Source organism: Nicotiana tabacum, chromosome 6 (assembly GCF_000715075.1).
Source record: "Nicotiana tabacum cultivar K326 chromosome 6, ASM71507v2, whole genome shotgun sequence".
NCBI lineage: Eukaryota > Viridiplantae > Streptophyta > Magnoliopsida > Solanales > Solanaceae > Nicotiana > Nicotiana tabacum.
The window spans coordinates 116,802,557-116,814,634 of NC_134085.1; positions in this window are offsets into that span (position 1 = coordinate 116,802,557).

Below are 12,078 nucleotides of genomic sequence, written 5' to 3' on the forward strand. Positions count from 1 at the left end.
ATGGAGTACAAAATCCGGCTGCCAGATCCGGGTTGTGGACCGTTCTAGGTATCTTCAATGAATCTAGGAATCGATGTACCGTGACGACTCTTGGGGCGACCAAGTATTTTTCCCTCAAGGGAAGTTCAGTATTCCCGATGTATCCGGCCATTTCTTCCAAAGTCGGGGTGAGTTCAAAATCAGAGAAATGGAAAACATTGTGCGCCGGGTCCCAATAGGTAACCAAAGCTCTTATGATATCTCCCCGAGGCTGGATTTCTAATAAACCCACAAGACCTTTCAGATATTTCTTAACCTCGTTTTGTCCTTCAACACCTAGATCATTCCACCATAGCCGTAACTTGACAGGGATTTTGGTCATTATTGAAAAATGTTCATTTTGCATCGTGCTCATCCTGCACATTTATTAAGGTGATTTTAACAAAACGAACTGACTCAAAATTTTTTTACAGAGGGGATCAAGTTTTGAACACGGCCTTTAAACACTTCGGGGACGAAGATTTTAAGGCTGTGTGGGTCTACTGGATAAAAATGCTAAACAAGACCCAAAGGTGGCTATTTATGCAAAGTCAGCCTTCCGGCGTCCCTTTCGGGAACATTCGGCTATTTATGACAAAACAGCGTCACCCGATTTATTTACGACTTTTTTTTTTATTTTTTTTTTTTGAAACGCATTTTTTATTTATTTATTGATTTTGGCTATTTTAGCAAAAATGGGGTTGAACCCGACGAGGGTTGCCTACGTATCTCACATCCGGTGAGAATCAAACCGGTGTAGTTCGGGCATATCATGAATAGAGAAAATCAAATAAACCTAGAAATCAAGAATAAGTATTTTTATTATTTTTGAAAAGAGATAAAGACTAAAGAAAATATTTATTATTTATTTTTTTAGGCAATATTTGGACTATTAGTCTAAATTTATAAAAGGGGTACTACAAAAGAAACAACACATTTTTTTTTGAATTATGAATTTTCTGTTTTTTTTTTACTTTTAAATAAATACCCTTTTTGATTTTTAAAAGAAAAGAAAAAATTTTATGTGTTTTTTTAGTAAATCAAACTAAAAGATAAATGTTGGTTTTATTCTTTTTTTTTTTAGAAAAATTCCGGCGAGGTTGGGACACTACTTGGACATTGGTTTTATTTTCACAAAATAAGCAATTATCTCCCTACGCTGCTATTTTTCCTCTTTTTTTTTTTAGAAACCGGTCAGCATGCGGAACTGAAGCAAATAAATGCGCAAAACAAATAGGATGCAGCAGGGTGGTCTTTTTCATTTCAGGTTGCCTGTCCTGGACGGACCCAACCCCTGTGTTGAGCCCCCTAAGTCAAATGCAACATGATGCAAATAAACATTCATACTAGGGATCTGGCATGAAGTTTTGTTATACTAGGTTTATACCCTGGGTATTTGTTCTAGACTGTGTACCTGAGCGGACAACTCGAGTCGAGGAGGGGGCTACGTACCGGGGACCCGCGAGATCGTCCGGCTTTGTAACTTGTCCGACCTCTTTCTTATTTCAGGTATAGACACTAACAGAATAGGGAGTCTCGACCAGCGAGCTTCTCCCCGGAGGTAAGAAGAGAAGGGTTTTGGCACAGTATATATACGGTTCAGATAATATCAAAGCGGTAAAAGACAGCATTTAGCACATTATGCAAAAACATGTAATAAAGATCAGATAATAAAGCCAAATATAACAATTATTCTAAGCTCGAATTCTTGAACCCTGAACCAGTGGTTCTGGGTGAACTAGTCCCCAGCAGAGTCGCCAGAGCTGTCACACCTCCTTTTTGCGCGCCCGCCCCGAAGGGTAGATGCGCGAGCGGAGTTTTTCCAATTTAAGTGACAATATTCGAAATGGGATTATTTAATTCAGAGTCGCCACTTGGGAAAGGTTTGGTTTTTGGTGTCCCAAGTCACCGGTTTATCTTGAATCCCAAATCGAGGAAATTTTCGACTTTTCCAAGTGAAGTCTGCGAACCAGAAATTCTAAGTAAGGAATTCTGTTGACCCGAGGGATGGTGTTAGGCACCCTCGAATCCCGTGGTTCTAGGCACGGTCGCTTAAATTGTTACAATGGCTAAATATCTGATTTAAATACATGTTATGACTTACGTGCTTTTACTAAGTTTAAACCGTTTTTATTATTATCATTTATTTTTATAGAATTACAACGTCGTGAAAATGCATCTCAAACCACGTCACAATCAATGCACCCGTAGTTGTTAACACATTTCGACCCCGTTGAGATTTGAATTTGGGTCACATAAATGCACACCCGAATTTAAGAATGTAATTTAATTAAGTCGCTCCTAGAAAGTCTAACGCGTTATTATCTTTGGGGAAGACAGTGGAATTCACTAAACAGTCCGTCCCAAACTCTGAGTATTTATTATGGTTAATTATTAAGCGCCCCGCAATTTGCATTTTTATTTGGCGAGGCTCATCTCATTATTTTAGAAGGGTATCCTACAGTGACTACATTTCTATTACGTTTGTCTCTAAAAAAAATAAAAGAAAGATGATATCGAACTTACTTGTTTGAACAAATACAGACTGAATCTTTACTATGTTTGCCGAACCTAAATTTGTTTGATTACCTGATTGATTGTTTATGAGGTGAGAGTTACCTCATGCTTTGTCTTCATCGAGTGAATACGCTTATTAATTTGCTAAGTGAGATTGCAAGCAAACTAACAACATATACTGAGTTATATTTAACGACCTCCAAGTTTTATTTTTAAACGCTAACCTATTTGGACTTGATAAATGAAATTGGCTGTTTATTAGGAAAACTACTACTAATTGAACTCAAAAACGCCTATTAGTTTTCCTCAACAGTTATCGCATTATTTCGAAACAAGGAATCTATACCGAGACCCGATATCGAACCTATATCGGAACAAATAATCTGACAGGAGAGCTGGCATTCATAGCCAGACTCTTAATGTGACTGCATGAGAGTTTGTTTGGGATACATTTATCCCAGACCAAGTACCACAGATTTGTCAATTCAGTGGTCTAGGCAAAATACATACAGGTGCTTGCCATGGTTCTATGTTATACTGTCATAACTAAATCAAACAGAATGTTATACTGAACTGAATGTATACTAAATCAAACATACTGTCTATGTTATACTGTCATCACTATTAAACAATGCTATCTAATAGTTCATCTCAAACAGAATGTATGTTAATTTATACATAGCAGTTGCAGTTGAGCTTAAACAAATGCAGGTCGACTACCATTCGACCTATGGCCATGTTTTGAACACGGGTATTGTGAAAGAATCAACATTCATTTCTTTTATTTCTGCTTCAAGGCTTCAAACTTTCAACAACAAATAGTTTCAGAAGTGTGTACCTGGAAGTCTTTTGACAATTGAAGAAAAGGGAAGTCAGCAGAGCAACAATGACAACAAGTGCAGCAGCAGTAACAGCAGGTAACAAAAATCCCAATGCAAGATGCAGTTATAGCCAATGGGAAGAGGCAACAAAAATGACAGCAAAAGCAGAGGAGTGGGCTCAGAATTCAAATGGTCCAATTCCAAAAGAAAGCAAACCAATAAGAACCAAACAACAGAAACCTAGCTGATACTTGAGAGGAAATCAGCACTTATTTGAAACAGGTTAAACAAACTGGGAATCGAACAATCAGCAGGAAAGAGAAGACAGTTTCTGCTTTCTGTATATTCCCCCTCTATCTCCTTTCTTTCCAAAATCCAAATATCAATCTTCAGTTTTGAAATTATACTGAAGTTATTAAAAGAAATCTTTTCCAGTTCCCTCTGTCTCCTTTCCTAACATTAGGTGGTATTCTTTTCCTCTCCTCCTCTTTTTGTCTCTCTGTGTCTCTCTATGTCTGTATGTATATATCTGTATGTATTTCAGCTCTCCTCCTCTTATCTCCCGGTCCTCTTTTTATCTATGTATGTCCTTCCTTTTATAAACCTTAACATTACCCCTTTTACAGCCTGATAGATTAAAAGAAACCCCTCCCATGTGCCATCTTCTTTTCAGTTCCACTTTAGCTATTTAAGTATTAAACCCCATCATTCCCTTGGCAGGCTTAACTTTCCCATTTTATTAACTAAAAGCAGACATGGGCAGCAGGATGTAGTCTGACAGCACATGCTGTCAAACTATTTAATTCAAAAGGGCCTTTATGCCCATGTTGTGCACATGCCCTCCAGTTCAGATTACCATTACAGCCTAACCTTAGATTTCTGAAATCAAATTAGCAATTATAAGTAACTAAACTCAGTTCTTAATCGATTCAGGCAAATGCTTTAACAGAAACAGGTCGATTTGTTTGTTGTTCAAACATCTGAAACTAATTGACGACACATGTCGACTCGACTATATTAGTTATAACACATACAATCGTAGCCAAAAATCAGACATTTAATAGTATCACACAAGGTTCGAATTATACTGACTAAGCAGAATTGTACTCGAGGGGTCAGCTAATCAGCTCGAATTTGAAGCTCAATTATTCGCACAGCACGTACACATATACACATTCAGTAACAAGTAGAAGAAAGAAACAAATCAAACACAAAGGCTCGGGCAAGGTGGACAGGACACAGTTAATAAAACTCAAAACACCAGATTCCACCAAACATGAATAGCTTTTAGAACAATCACATGGACCAAAACAAATAAGAAAAGAAAAGAAAAAGCAAGACTCACCTCAAGTCTCGAAAAATCAAAAGCCTTAACTCGGATTTGGACAGACCTTTCTTAAGGCTGAACGGGCTTTAATCGAAGTGTTTCTCAGATGAGAAACACTTCGATTAAGGTCCATTAGACCTTAATCCTTCGGTTTGAACAAAACACGAAACATGCACGGGGAAAACTAGAGTTCAAAAAATTAGATCTGGGATTCGTGTTTCCCTGGTTAGATTCGGACCAAACCAAGCATGGTTTGGTCACGAGGGGGTCTGGGGACTGTCTGGTGTGAAGTTGAGGTCGGTTGGTGTAAATCGGGTTTCGACTCGAATCTTCAAATGAAGATTCGAGAAGGTGGGATGGGATTCGAGGTGTGTGGTTGGTGGATTTGGGTTCAGGATGGTGAGGAGCATCTATGGTGTTGAGGGTAGGGTCACCGGTGTCCATGCCGCCGGCTTTCATGGTGAAGGATACAGGGGCGGCTCTAGGGTTTGATGGGGAAGATGGTGAAGACGGGAGCTGGGGTATCAGATAGGGAGGGCAGGGTAAGGTTAGAAGGTTATATATGGGATGGGTGGGTTGATCTCAGCCGTTGGATCAATCAAGGCCAACGGCTTGGATCTGAAGGTTTAGAAGAGACGGTGTCGTTTCATCTAAACGGGGTTTGGGTTGGTCTAGGTGGAACGGGTCGGGTTTTGTTCGTGGGTATGGGAAATGTGATCTTGGCCGTTGATCAATCTGAGATCAACGGCTCAGATCAGACTCAACCATTACGACGTCGTTTGGACGTCTTTGGTGTCAACTGGACAAGGACCGGGCAAGCCTGGTTCTGGGCTGAATTTGTTTGGGCCAATTTGTTAAAATTGGCCCAAGTCCGAAAAAGGAAGGGGTCTTTTTTTATTATTTCCTTTTCTTTTTTTTTTTTTTTTTTTAAAATAAAAATAAAAATAAAAAAACAAAACTAAGTAAAATCAAATTAAAATTAAATAAACACTTACAATTATTTACACACACATTAAAATAGGTAAAAATCAAACAAAACAAAATCACGGACAACGATGCCTGTTTATGATTTTCTATTTAACAAACGTGTTGCGGTTCAAATTACGCATGACGCGTACATTTTTTGTATTTTGTTTTAATAAAGTAAAAATGGGCAAAAATCACAAATAATTAACAAAGTGCCATGTAAAAATCCAAAAATTGTACAGTAGGACCAATTATTATTATTTTTATTTCTTTTGGAGCGATTGTCGCGCGAAACAAAAATCACGTGCTCACACATGGTATCTACCCCTTGCATGCATAGCCCCCTACCCTTTTCCACTAGCCGACTCCAAATGTTTATTACAAGATTATTACAGATCAGAATGAATAAGAAAAATATATCAGAAATTAAAGATTCCAACCAAGGAGAGCCTAATTCAGACCCCAGGTCTGAAATATGAAATAAACCAACTTCCAAAGATCAGATTCCAAAGTCTTCTCTCATCCGAGGTGGTTCAGAGATCCAAGGAGTTTCAGGAACTCCAGGCAGTGCTTACACCCCAAATATATTGCAGAATTAGATTATAGTGCAGTGTGGAAGGGCCAACCCTCAAATGTCCAAGTTCAGAGGGAACTCAAGGTCCCAAAGCAAGGCTCAAAAGAGAGGGGCAGAACTTAAGGTTCTAGGAATAGGTGTAGGTGCAATAGAGGGGAATTAGGGAATGCCAAGGTAGGCTGGTGGTCATGCCCAGCAATTAGGAGTACTAACACACCCCTGACCAGCCTGTCAGCTAAAAATTAGAGAGTTAGGACCTATTGAAGGTCAGGTTTAGCCCTGGACAGCAACTTGGATGCTGCCAGGCTATACCTTAACTCAACACACCTAAGGGAATGGGGTATAGGAAATTGAAAGAGTCTAGGATCCAAAGGATCCGGTTTTAGTCCATGGACAATAACTTTGTGTATTGCCATGTCTTAAATCACATCTCAAGCACATAAAGGGGTATGGGGAATGGGATTCATTGCAGTAACAGATAGCAAGACATAAGCATACTATCATAGAAGTTGAATTCTACAGAGCAGTAAAATAGGCATAGACATAAAAACTTGTAAGTAAACACATTGGGTTTGATGCTAGAATCAAAACTAGGACATACCAGTTTTAGGAAAAACAAATGAAAGCAGAAGTCTTGAGAAAGCCAAACTGCAGAAAGTTTTAGAAAGGGTTGTGAGAATTCAGTGAAGCTCTGAAGTGTATTCCGTTAAGGTGAAAAGAAAAAGAGTCGAGTATTTACAGCTTGGAAAATAGGTAGAGAGTAAGGTAAGAATCATAGTAATTATGGAACTATGTATCAATTATAATAAATCAACATAAGAACTTTCTTTTAATTAAGGAGTTCAAACTCAAACGGTAATGGACAACAATCAGTTAAGCAAAGAGAATCAAGTAAACATCTTGTGTAAAGTAGGAAATTAGGGGCAAATACATAGGGGTTTAACTAAGGAAAGAAAATTTTAAAATATACGGTTAGCCCAAATAAGGCAAGAACACAGTAAATCAATTAGTACCTAGTAAATTAAGGAATCGGGGATTTGACATTACCAATGAACCAAGTCAGAAAGAGAGGAAAGATTTTAACTTAAGGAAAATCAGTAGCAATCAATTAGACCTATTAAAAGGGATTATGAATCAATCACAAGTTGGAAAAACCTTTTACAGAAAGGTTCATCACATATAAAGAGCATACAGACACGTTAAGTATGAAAGAAAAATTGTCATACCATCGTAAAATCAGTGGAAAATCTAGTAACAGAGTTTAGAAGAGTTTATCAAAAGGTCAGAATCATATGAAACTTCGAAATTGATCTAAAAGAGTTGGGGGTTTTGAAATAAGAACCCCAGTTCGGGCAAACCATAAAGCAAAGATGAGAGGGCCAACAGTTGAATCGAAACATGTTCAGAGGTTTCTGAAAAGAACTAAAACTTCTAACATGCTTCTCGCAGCAACAGAACTCATGAATAGCATGTAAATACAATAGAAGAGTTCAAAGCAACAGAGTAAAGGAACTAATTCGAAGCATGATGAGAAAAAACTGATAAGAACAGTAGAAGGAAGCATGCTTAAAAAGATTCTTTTAGAAGAGGCTTAAACAAAGTTAAGTAGAAGGAAAAAATAGTAATAGCACTTAAGAACATGATAGAAGAATACAGTAGGTGAAACATACCAGAACATGGTAGAAGGAAATAGTAGAACATAATAGAAAAGCATACAAGGACATAGTGTAGAAAACATAATAGCAGAACATACAAGAACGGAAAATAGAAAGCACGGTATAGGAACATACGTGGTAGAAGGAAAACATAAGAACACAGTAGAGGCAAATACATACAAAAGAAAAGGAGAAGAAATTCATATAAACACTTAAGCATTTTCAGAAAACCTTATATGGTAAAAGAGGCTTTGGAAAGTAATTTTTGAAAGAAAAGTTAGGGAAATCGTTTGAACACTCAAGTAGAGCATAGATACACAACAGATCTAAAAGAAAAATCGGGGAAAACCTCAACGGGTTAGGGTTTCAGAAGAACCCTAGAAAAAGCTTTGAAAAGGTAACCGATCTGAGTCGGAGAGGTCAGAATCAGGCTCAAAACACCATGGTATGCCGGAGCAAGGCCGGAGATGGCCGGAATCTTCGAATCGGTGAAGGTCTGAGTGAAGACCTTCGAGTTCTGGCCTCGAACCTTCAAGCATCATGCATGCAAGAGCCGGAGGATGTGAGTATAGGTTGTCCATGGCCTGAGAAGCCATGGACTCCGGTGAAAACACGGTGGAACAAGGTATGAGAAGGCTAGGGTTCCGAAGGACCTTGAGAGTCTTGAGAGAGTTTTGGGATTCAGAGGCAGCGTCATTATGAAAATGGGGTTAGGGTTAGAGGGGTTAGGGGATTAAAAAAGGAAAGGGTGAATCAGGGTCGTTGATCAAAATGATCAACGACCAGGATTTAAAAGAAAATCCGAACGGGTTTGAAAACGGGTTAAGGGGTCGGGTAAAAATAAGAATTGGGTCGTCCGAATTTGAGTTTGAAATTGGATCACTTTTAGGCTAGAATTGAAATGTAATGGGGCTACAATTGAAATGAACTGAGGCTACATGTTAAATAGCCAGTTTTACCCTTTTTATTTATAAAAAATGGTAAAATAATTTTAAAAACAAATTAAAAGCACTGAGCTAATTAATAATATATAAACATTAATCTAAAAATGCTGGAAATGATTTTATGATTGCAAAACGCTATTAATCGTAATATAGGCCATAATTGCAATTTTATGTAATTTAGCTTTAAAAATATCAAATGAATTTGTAAAAATATGCAAAAATCACGTTAATTATATTTTGGAGTATCTATGAGGATGGAAATAAATTATTCACCAAAATGATAATTTCGGAAATAATTATTGGATTTTGTATTGTTAAAATAGACAATAAATTGGTTTTGAAAATCTTTAAAAATTTGGGAAAATACCAAAATACTTGAGTATGCTTATATATGCATACACATGCTATTTTGAAAGTATTTTGAGTATAAAAATATATAGAAAAAAATTGGGTATCAACAAGGGTGATAGAGTGAGCAAATGAAAGAAGACTGGCGAGAGATAATGTAACATCATCTTCCATGTCTCACAAAGAACCTTGTACGACATTTGCCACAACTGAAGCTGAAGGAAGAAGAAAAGATGCAGCTCAGGGCACTACACAAGCAGTAGAACACAAAGTGTAAGGAAATCAAACTGACCTCCATATGTTTCTTCCCAACCAACCTCTATCTCAAGTTGGGAAACCAAAGTGCACTTGTCATGATTCATGCATTATCTTCTAGAAGACAAGGAAGCAAGACAAACTGACCTCATCAACATCTGGAGAGAAATTGCAAACATATTGAAGGGTGAAATCCTCTTCTGAGGGTAAATATAAAGAAGGGATTGATCAGTGGAAAGGATTGCATAATAGAAGACCAAACTCCAGATATTTGCATCAAAGCCTCAAGTAGAGAATATTTCGGATAGATCAAGGCGAAGATGGGGTCACAAAAATCTAATGAAGAACTTGATTCCCCATCTGTCGGTTGTGTAAGACACCTTCAGGTAAAGATAGCTAAAGTGTTTTCTGACCAACCCTAACTCACATCAATACCGTTGTAGGCAAACACGCATGACGATCATAGAAGCCAAAGGTACAGTTATGAACTGCAAGGAGGGGAGCTGCTAAAATCTTGTTCAAAAGATTGCTCTGGCATCAGGTTCTCGTATCTGAGGTTAGTAGGAATGTGCTTAATTTTTGCATGCCCTTTACAAACAAAAAAAAAGTCATATAAATACTTTGTAATTCAGCTGCCATGTCATTTAACTTTTCAACGTCTGAGTTCCATGTCTTGTCAGTTAAATCCTTCATCCCCTCTGCACGGTAATACTTCCCCACAAATCTACCATCATTTTCAAACGTTTCAGAACCTGTTTCGCTCCCCACTCATCATTAGTTCTTCTCCCAATAAGAAGCTTCCCTTCCTTCTCACGGCAAGTTATGAACCTTCATCCCCTGTGCATAGCTAGGATCCTCTCCCTATCTACTCCTTCCTCTTTCAACTCATATACTAATTACTCATCCAATGGTGATTGAAAAATCTTCTCATTCCCCTGCCATTAACAATGTTCCCATTCTTCATCACCCTTGAAATCATTCCTAAAGTTTCACTATTTCACGCGTTCTACCACCTTACACACTTCTGGGTCCTCCTCCATCCCTACAGTCTTTCCATTTCTGATAAACCCTGTTTACCACTATTTTGAGAATCCTATGTCCAGTCAATCTTACGATCTCATCAAAGACCACACAGAAGGTCTCATTCCTTGAGTATCAGAAGCCCCTGAGGACGATCCTAACCAGTACCTTAATACCTCCATGTTAGACTCAGTGACTCTCAAGGAGTCACCAGAAAAGGAAGCAGCTCATAACATTATGGCTATATCTGCAAAGAGTCTGATGGATGAAGAAGCTTATCTCTCCTCAGAGTATCAAGGTGAAGACCTAACACTACTAGGAGATGTAAGAACCACAGCACTCCTCGAGTCCTTGGCTCATGAGATATTTTCAGAAAAGCCTTCTGATGAACCTGATTCACTCCCATGCAAACTCACTCCTGTATCTTCTGCTCATTCCAAACTCCTAGAGTCTTCCTCAAAATCACCCATCACCAGGTCACTACAGCAAGAGAATTTTAAATCCTAATTGCAGAAAAGTAAGAGAAGTGTCAAGACAAGGAAAAAGAGAAAAATGAATCCAAAAGATTCCATCAAGAGTGTGCCAGTGAATCAGATAGACAAAAATGCTTCTAGATAACCAGGTTCTTCAGTGCAACAGTCTGTGACAATTAAGGAAAATGTTGAAGAACAGAAAGGGTCACCTGGGAAGCACATCAGCAAGTCTAAACGGAGTAAAACTGAGATAGCCGTGTCAAAGGACAAAACTGTAGAGGTAACTATTGATATCCAATTTTTTTCTGTATTTTTTATATGCAAAAAACCTTTCAAAATAACATGTATATGCATATATAAGTATATCCCAAGGTTACATTATTTGTTTTCTTAATTTTTCAAAGATTTTCAAATCAATTTACTGCCTTATTTCATCAAGAAAACCCCAATAATTATCCCCAAATTATCATTTTGGTGATTTATTTATTGGATTATCATGTTTATATTCAAATATAGCTAAGACATTTTTCACACATTTTTTTTACAAATTTATTTGGTTTTTTTTAAGGATAAAATTGCATAATTGCAATATTAGCCATTTTTATGTTTAAATCCGTCTCATGTTTATAAAATGGGATTCTGTATTTTTAAATTGATAATTATACGTTATAAGTCATTTTAGTGATTTTAATTTGTTTTCAGAAAATTGTTTATTATTATTTTTATAAATTAAATAGGGAAAAGGGGCTATTTTACTTATAGCCATATTTGGCCTCTTAATTTGGCATGATTAAACCCAATACCCAACCCAAATTAAACCAACCCAAGGCCCAAGCCCAATCCTAAATCTACCCAACCCAACCCGGACTAAATCCTGGTCGTTGATCATTTTTTATCAACGGTCCAAATCCGCCCTTACCAAATTAAACCAAACGACCCCCATGACCCCACTCATTCTTCACTCAACTGACTCTCTCTCTATCTCTGGTTCTCTCTAGAACCTTCCCCCTTCCCCTCCTCTCCGATGAGTTCCATCCATCTTTCACGGCCACCTCCTGGCCTGAATCCATGGTGGTTTCACCATCCACCAGCCTTCTATGGCTCCTCACGCTTGGTTACTGAAGTTTCATGACTTGACCACGAAGAGCTGGGTCCAGAAC